Below are 8480 nucleotides of genomic sequence, written 5' to 3' on the forward strand. Positions count from 1 at the left end.
TGAGTCATGTTACAAACCATATTATATGTGTGTCGTTTGCCTTCTCTAACATATTATAGTTAGCCGGTATTAGATCCCTGAAATGCTCAAATATTGCTTTGAAACTCCTGGGATTTTCTGGAAAATTAAAGCCAACGGACTGGTTCTTGAATTTAAATTAATGAGGATTATATATCCATCTCACGTTATTTTCCAATAGTTTTTTTTTGGGGGGGGGGGGTGGACCTTAAAAGCAACTTGAATTTTTTAAATTTGTGTATTTTTAATCTTTTGATATTGCGCTGCTTACCAATGCAGGTGTTGGCCAAGTCCTTGTCATAATTTTCAATGTTGTCAAACACGGTTTTGATAGACATGTCCAACAGGCTTCGCGGCTCCTGTAAAAAAGGTTTTTATGAAGAAGTGCAGCGTACAAGAGTAAAAAAAACATTTTATTGATTAGCCAGTTAAATTCTTATGGCAACGAGGGTTGAAAGGCAGAAACAAAATTGTTAGACGACATTGTTTGATCCAATTTTCTCTGCTTTTTTAAACAGACACTAACGAGTTTAAAAATAAGAAGAAAACGATAAAAATTAAGTCTATATCAGGTCCATATATACAGTGTTAGAATTTTAATAGAAACAAAACCATTTCCTCCCGTGAAATAGCGAATATTGGTGGTATTCCGAGATGCACAAATTTTGGCCAAGCTCAAAATGGCATTTCGGAGCGGAGTTTAGATCGATTACCCTGAAAATGGTAGGTTTAAGCCAAGGCCAAGACGTTTCCAACGAGGGATCGTGGCGTTGATCAGACAAACGGTTGAATTTAAAAAAAAACACAAAATTTTATATATTTTTAATTTTTCTATTCGGTACAAAAAAGGTTGGCTCTGTCGCACGGCGCTCCACCACAACGTGTGCCACAGGAACGAACCACCCCCACCCCCGCCCCGCACGCGACTGCACCGCACGCCACAACCCGAACAAGGTGAGTGTTCAAAATGATCGCAATATATTTTGAAAAGCGCCAGAAAGAGCGGAGAAATAATTAAAAACGCGGCGTGGAAAGGATCTCGGGTAGGGGTAGCCTGAAAATTGTCGACAGGGTATTGCTCACGAAAGCCGAGCAAAATCTCTATTTGATGAAGGGTGTGTGACATTAGAATAAAATAAAACCGACCTTCGTCGGCTGCACACTCGACTTCAAAACAAGAAAAAAAATCGATTTTAAATTTTTTTATGGGCTCCAACAATCTCAAAATCGGTACAAAGACGCGTTTTTGTGCGAAACAGGTGGCGAAACATTATATTCTTTTTGAATAAAAAAATCGGTTATTTCTTTTCCCGTGTTATTCTTTTTCAGGAAATTTCAAAATTCACGTTTTTTAATCTTCACATTCGGTCTTGTCAAAATATATTATACAAAAGGAATCGGGTCGTAATTGGTCTAAAAATGTTGCGACATTTAATTTTCACGTCAAACCATCGTGAGTTTTGCTCGATTTTTGTCAGCAACGCAGGGCAGGGGTCGCCTAATTTGTGCAATCGGCGCGTCTTGCCTGTCTCACGAGGTCGAAAAGACTGTTCCTCTCGCCATAATCGACGTTAGGGGGTGTGGGGTGGATAAAGCGGCCGAGAAGGAAGACGACCTGTTTATCGATGATAGCGGCCAAAGCGCAGCTTGGCTATCTAAAGGGACGAGCGGGGGAGCGAGAGAATTACCTTCTTGCTCGCGTTTCGTCAGGAGAGCGAATGGGTGTGCGGGCAGGTGCGCGCTTGCGAGAGGAAGGATCTTGGCTCTTGCGCTGCCTCTCCTGTCAGCGCCCGAAAATTACAAATCGGTAAAGAACAATTATTAATGCGATCGTAATCTCGTCACGTAAAACCCCTGACAATTTTGTTTCCCAATCGCGAGTTAGAGCGACCGAATTTTACAAGTTTTCGAAAAAACACGAAATTTCTTCTTCCTCAAAAGTAGACTGGGTTGATGAAACGTTCGCAATGTATTCTTCATATGATTAAAATTTCATTTTAATATTTAATTTGTAATTGGCAGGAAGAGGAAAGCCGCGTTACAACGTGCGCCACTGCACTACACGGCAAAAAGAATTAATAACGCGCCTCGAAAAGGATCTCAGGTCTCAGGTCGGGGTACCCTGGAAAAGGGCGTCTGGGTTTTCGAGTTAAAAGTCGATTAAAACTCTCCGTGATGGCTCGAGGTCGACAAAACGACAAACGGTCGAATTTTGACTAACATGTGGCGTGTTTGCGAGCGGGCAGCGCACAGTCGCGAGAAAAAATACTTGAAAATCGAAATAAAAACTTGTAGAAGAGCCGCAAAGTTCAAACTCGAGATTTGAGATTGTTTCGAGTTTCGACGCCCCCGGTGGTGCGCACACGCTAAAAGGAAATATTATTGCCCAGGGGGTCGACGCGGCGCCTTGTGCCCATTTTTTTAAAATCCACTCAAGTTTAACATGGGTGAAACGGCCCGCGGATCCAAATTTTGCGATATTTAAGAAGCCTTCGACAATGTCGTTAGGTGGCATACCAAACTAAAATCTTGGTCAAGGTGAAAAATCTGAATATTTTGAATTGTTTGAAAAATTTTCCGTAATAAATTCGCCGCGTTTCGAAAAATGGTTCGATTTTACAAAACCGCACACGGGTGGACGCGCCTCATTTAGGCGCATCGACTGGCATGAGAAACACCACCCACGGACGCGCGGGACCCCGGCAGGCCCAAAAAATGAAAAATTTGAAATGTCACAAATCGCGTTTCCTCCTTGAAAAATTCATAACTCGACTCCTATGCGTCGTACGTTAAAATATCAATGTTGGCTGCTCTGGCCGCAAAATTCTGCGTATATTAGCCACAGTCACGGCCCCCGCCCGCCACCGCCACCTGTCAGACCAATCACCTTAAATACAACAAATTATTTCACGCGAACCAAGTGAAAATGGAAGCTAGGCTGCTTAATTGTGCTAAAAACACGCCTCGAAATTATTAGCACTAGCAGGCACGGTTTTTGTGTTTTAATCATGTATAAATTTAGGAAAGGAAGTCGAATGCGAGTTCTTAAAATCTATTCTTACCATTTTTGTTGTGCGTGCAGCGGCAGCGGCAGAGTGAACAGAAACATACGTAGCGAGCGAGCGAGGGTGAATGCGACTGCGAGTCGCCTCGCCGTTAGGGGAGAATTCAGGTACGTCTTTTCAGTGCGCGCATGGCGGGTGCGAGTATTTTTGTTGCCGCAGGTAGCAAATCTGGCTGCGGCCTCAAACGCCCTCGCGATGAATTGAAAAATCTTCCCTCCTTTTTCCGAGGCTGACCCTATTTATCCTTAGCTGTTTTTCTTCTTGCGCTCCAGTGTATTTTTTGTGATGTCACATGCGTGCAGGGAAACAACAATAACCTTTCACACAATGCGACGGATCCCTCGGCCAGGCCAGCCGCGTTTCCAGCAGCGCGGCAAAAGGTTGCTCGCATTCTCTCTTTTCATTTATTCGTATATTTTGCTTCACGCATTTATCCAATATCCAACGGCTCTTTGCCGCTCAAGAGTCCAATTACTCCACGCCGTTAGTATCGCAATATAAAAATGGATTTTGATAAAATTAATTCTATTATGCGTTATTAAACATTCAAAATATTTTTTCCCAGCACAGAACTCAAGAGAAAATTGGTGTTTTGTTGGAAAAGGAGGCATTTTTTCAGTTTTAAAATAGCTCGACTGAATTAAAATTTATTTGCCAGCAATTCAGGAAAACGTCCACACCATCGTCATGAAATGGCACGATTTCAACAATTATTGCTGCCTTAAATCCAGATGAATACTTTTTCATAATCAAAATTGAGATGCAAATTATATTTTAAGCTCAATGCCTAAATTATCTCTGCTTGCGTTTTTCTGTTATTTTCAGCCGATGAATTTTTAAATTGGAAGCTCCAATCACAAAAAAAATCAAATATTTGTTAAATTATCTGTTTATGTTTGGCTAATAAATCTAATTTTGTATACAATTTTATACATATTACTTGGGTATGATTATATTCATATTTTTTACTTTTTCATTTGACGAGGTGATTTATTGATCAATAAATATTTAGAATTTTGCTAGACTTGCTCCCATTATGGTACCAATGATAGAGTTAAGTTTGGAATTTTTATTTTATTTTTCCTCAGCAAAACTAAAAAATGTTGCCCGCGGATTTCTCTCCTTAAATTTCCAGGAGCTTCAAGGAGTCTCACAATTATTTAAATGTTCTTATTGCAATCTTGAGCGGACGGAAAATTCGATTATCTGAAAATTGCTCAACGGGCTGGGAGGCGCACCGGCGCCGACTCGCTACTTGCTGCTTTGTACCTTTCCAGCATCACGCGACGAATGTCTAGCGTTTCAATGCAGTCCTCGGTGCGGAGGCAAGTGGTCCTTGAGTGGGCTGCGTCCCTGAAATGTGCGGCCTGGTGCGCCCATTCAATCCGTTCGCGGTGTTATTCGCACCAGGGTTTCAGAATTCGTGCCAGTGCAGTGCGCGCCCTTCCCGCTCCGAGAGGACAGGGATAAAAAGAGCAGAAAAAAAACCGTGGTGAATTTTATCTGATATCTGAGTGCGTGTGGGTCTTTACCGCATCTGCCACAACTCATGCAGCTGAAACTGCACAACATCACAGCGAATACTCCTGTAGATTTCAAAAATTATAATTCAAGGTAAATGATGAATTATTTTTTAATTTCTAAGAGCCTTTTAAAATATTCTGCTGTCATTCTTAATATTTTTTATTGCTTAAGACACGTATTTCAGCTTTCGCAAACATAAATTACGGCACAAACTGATATAAGAAAATATTGCTCGTGGTACAATTAACTCCAGATTTTAATTGCAATGTGAACCAAGGGATCGCAAGAAATTCGCACGCGCCCGAGCCTCCCTCTCGCGAGCGCGCATCTGCTCGCACACATCACATGCACATCTCTCGCTGACGGCACGCACGGAAGAAGGTAATTCTTTCCCTCCTCCGCTCGTCTCTTTGGGTAGCCAAGCTGCACTTCACTTTCGCCGCTATTATCAGTAAACAGGTTGTCTTCCTTCTCGGCCGCTTTTGTCCACCCAGCACCCCTTATAACGTCAATTATGGCGAGAGGAAGCGGGCCGGTTGGACAGTTTTTGCCCCGCGTCAAGTATAATAAACGAACCAGATTAAAAAATGGACGATGGATATAGTTTTCCATGGAGAATATTTTGTGTTCGTCTTCCACTATGGGCATTGATAATATTATTTTAAAGAGTGTTATTCAGGATTCGTAACCTTCATAAAAACGTTAGTTTAAAAAACATTATGAACTAAAAAAAATAAATTGATCTCTTGATGACGAGAGTTTAAGAGAAAAGAAAATTTGCAGAACATGCAGGTCAGAAAGGTTGCATGTCGGCGGGGTAATCGCAGGTACACGGCAAATCTGCCCATATACTTGGTCGACCTGATTTTCTCGACTGTCGCAGTCGCAGCTGATATCAGCGACGCCGCACTGCAAATTGACGATTTGAGCTTGGCGTCTAAATTGAGCAATGCGGAGAACTAGATGTATCCGATAAGAAGCAAGTAAACCGGAAAAATCGCGTTAAAGCAGCCCTCAGGTACATCGACCTGAGGAAGGTTGACGGCAGCGAGAGTCGAAAATCAACTGAAAGTACGGCCAACTGTGCCGGGAAGTGCAAAAAAGCATACAAATTTTGTCAAAGCTTAAAAAACCTGCGTAAAAGAGCTGCCCATCGTTTCCTCTTATTGAAGCTTCCTATGGGCACACTGTGGCGTAAAATTATCAATCTGTGTTTCCAATTGTTGCAGCAAGAAGGAACATTTAAAATGCCAACAAGAGATAGGAATTTTTGCCATCATAGACATTAAAAAAAATTGTTTCTTAATTTTAGAAAAATATGTAACAAATGGGAACTTCCAAAATTCAACATCTCGACGGTCAAGCCTGACGGAATTAGTTTTCCAAAATTATTATATAAGTTACATAAACAGGATTGAGTAAAACTAAAAAATTTTATTCCAAATTAAGGAATTGTGTGTAACAATTTAACTACGCTAGAATTACTGAATCAATAGCGTCTTCCAACTCAGTGAAACTTTTTAAGTAAGAGGAAAGGTTTTCCTCGGGAATGTATCTATTACATGGATGCATATAACACGTCTTGAGATTTCGCAAGATTTCGTGACTTTGAATCCGAGCAATGACGGTGGCGTTGTCGCTAAAGTCAATTTTCGTTAAATGAATGTGGACCTCTTCCAGGAGTGGCGCAGACAAAATGCTCGAAAAAGCGACTTCTTCAGTGGAATGTCTGCATCTGTAATGAATTAAAATTAGCATGAGTCTTCAAAACAAAACAAAATTATTGAAATTATAAAACGGAGCCTTCCTTTCTCTTTCTGTTTTATTCTATTTATTTCTCATTTTATAGACTGCAAAATATAAAACAGGGTGTTGAAAAGTTTTCAAATAAAAGAGGAAATAATGATCACTATTAAAATCAGATGATTATTGCAAATAACATGTCCCCTTCTGCGTATGAAGCATAAAATACCAGGGTTAAAAGAAAGAGGTAGAAGTATGCTACCGAAAAAAATGATTTAAATTTCTTCATGAATTCCTTACTCTTTTTTGTAATCTCCTTGTACACCCGTCCAATCAAATCGTTTGAGTTGGCGCATCCCATCAACAGGCGCGTCATTCCCAACTACAGTGCAACAATTTAATTCCAAGAACTGAAGATTAGGGCAGAGGCTGAAGATTTCGCCGAAGGTCATCTTCTCCTTAATGCCAACAGCGTGAAGGGACAACTTCTTAAGACTCTGCCCGTTTCTTTTCATGAAACACCTCAATGCGTGCGCCGATTCACCGCCGCAAATAATCGTTCCGTATTTCATTTCAGGAAGGTGCGGAAACTCGACCATTTCTTCAATATCCTCCAGATCAGCGGAATCAATCTGAAATAATAAATAATTTTCGAAAAAAATTACTTAGAAGTGTGAATAAAAATCAATCAAATGCTTACGTATATTTTCTTTAGTTTCTCAGCAAACAGTTGTGCCAAAAAAAGCTCACGAATTTTTATTGGCTTTAGGCTCAATTTAATGTAATGCGTATGATCTGCATATTTCGGTTTTTTAGTTGGCATCGTAGTTTTCATCTTGAGTTTTAGTAGCTGACCAACATAGTCGCGATCAAACGCCTCGATGTTGGCGTACACAAAGTCATCCCTGAGGGCGGCATTTGGAGGTAGATCGTCGTGTACGACCTTCGTCGCTTTGATGCTATTCAATTTTTCGCATCGACGAGAAATGTCCAAAATTCCTGACAAAGGAACACGAACGTATACTATCTCAAGGATGGCCAAATTTTTGAGCTGAATGATCGAATTCAATTCGCGTTCTGCAAGCGAGCTTTCAAATACGTATTGATATTGACCATAGATTTTTAATTCCTTCAGGTTCGGAGTGTTCGACCCTAAACTCCGGATGAACTGAAACATACAAAGATAATTTAACAATGGAATTAAGTATTTAAAATGCATTATTTACCTCTTGAAAGCGAGAGTTTGACAAGGTAGAGCAGGAAATGCAAAATAGATCACGGGTGTCAAGTTTTGTGTAGGATTTCGAGTAGATCAAGCAAGGCAGGAAAGCCCATACTTTGTCATTGTGATTTTCTTGTCTGTCGCATGTTTCATAGTAGTCCTCAGGATTTTGAAGCACTTCGTAAAGAATCTTCTGGCGAAGAGGCTCTGAAAATGTATTTAATTTTCCTATTTTATTTGAATATTGCGGTTCACTCTATCAAATTTTATTCATATTTTTTTATTTTTGCTTAGCACATCTCGTGCGTAATGTGCTAACCACGTCCCAAAAACACCGCCAAAATTAGGCCCAACATGGCCATCTTTTTGTGTCCTGGCACCGAGGTGGTTTTATTTAAACGTCAGACAAAAACCCATGGAAAGGGGTTTCATGGCGGAACTTAAAAAGCATTTAAAAAAGTTTGGTCTAATCTGTTGACATTTCTGTACTTACGAATGACGATTTTAACGTAATCCTTGTCATATTTGTCGATGTTGTCAAACACAGATTTGACAGCCAGGTCCAATAGGCTGGGTGGCTCCTGTAAAAAAGATGATTTGGTTTTTTAAGCAACTGCTGCGTATAAGAGGTAAATAACAATTGTTAAATGATGCAACTCTTTTTTTATGCAACGAGGGTGAAAAGACATAAATTAAATTGTTGGTAGACGTTTTTTGATCTAATTTTCTCTGCTTTTTTTAACAGTCTCTGACGTGGACAAAAATTTTAAGGAAATTATCTGAGCGCAGCCAATTTCTGAGGTGGAGTTCGTATAAAATCATGGTTTCCAAATTTTAAAGAAACAAATCCAATTTTGCGTGTGATACGCGCGAATTGCATGTAGAAAAAACGCCGTTAAAAAATCAAT

Source organism: Cloeon dipterum, chromosome 1 (assembly GCF_949628265.1).
Source record: "Cloeon dipterum chromosome 1, ieCloDipt1.1, whole genome shotgun sequence".
Classification (NCBI taxonomy): Eukaryota; Metazoa; Arthropoda; class Insecta; order Ephemeroptera; family Baetidae; genus Cloeon; species Cloeon dipterum.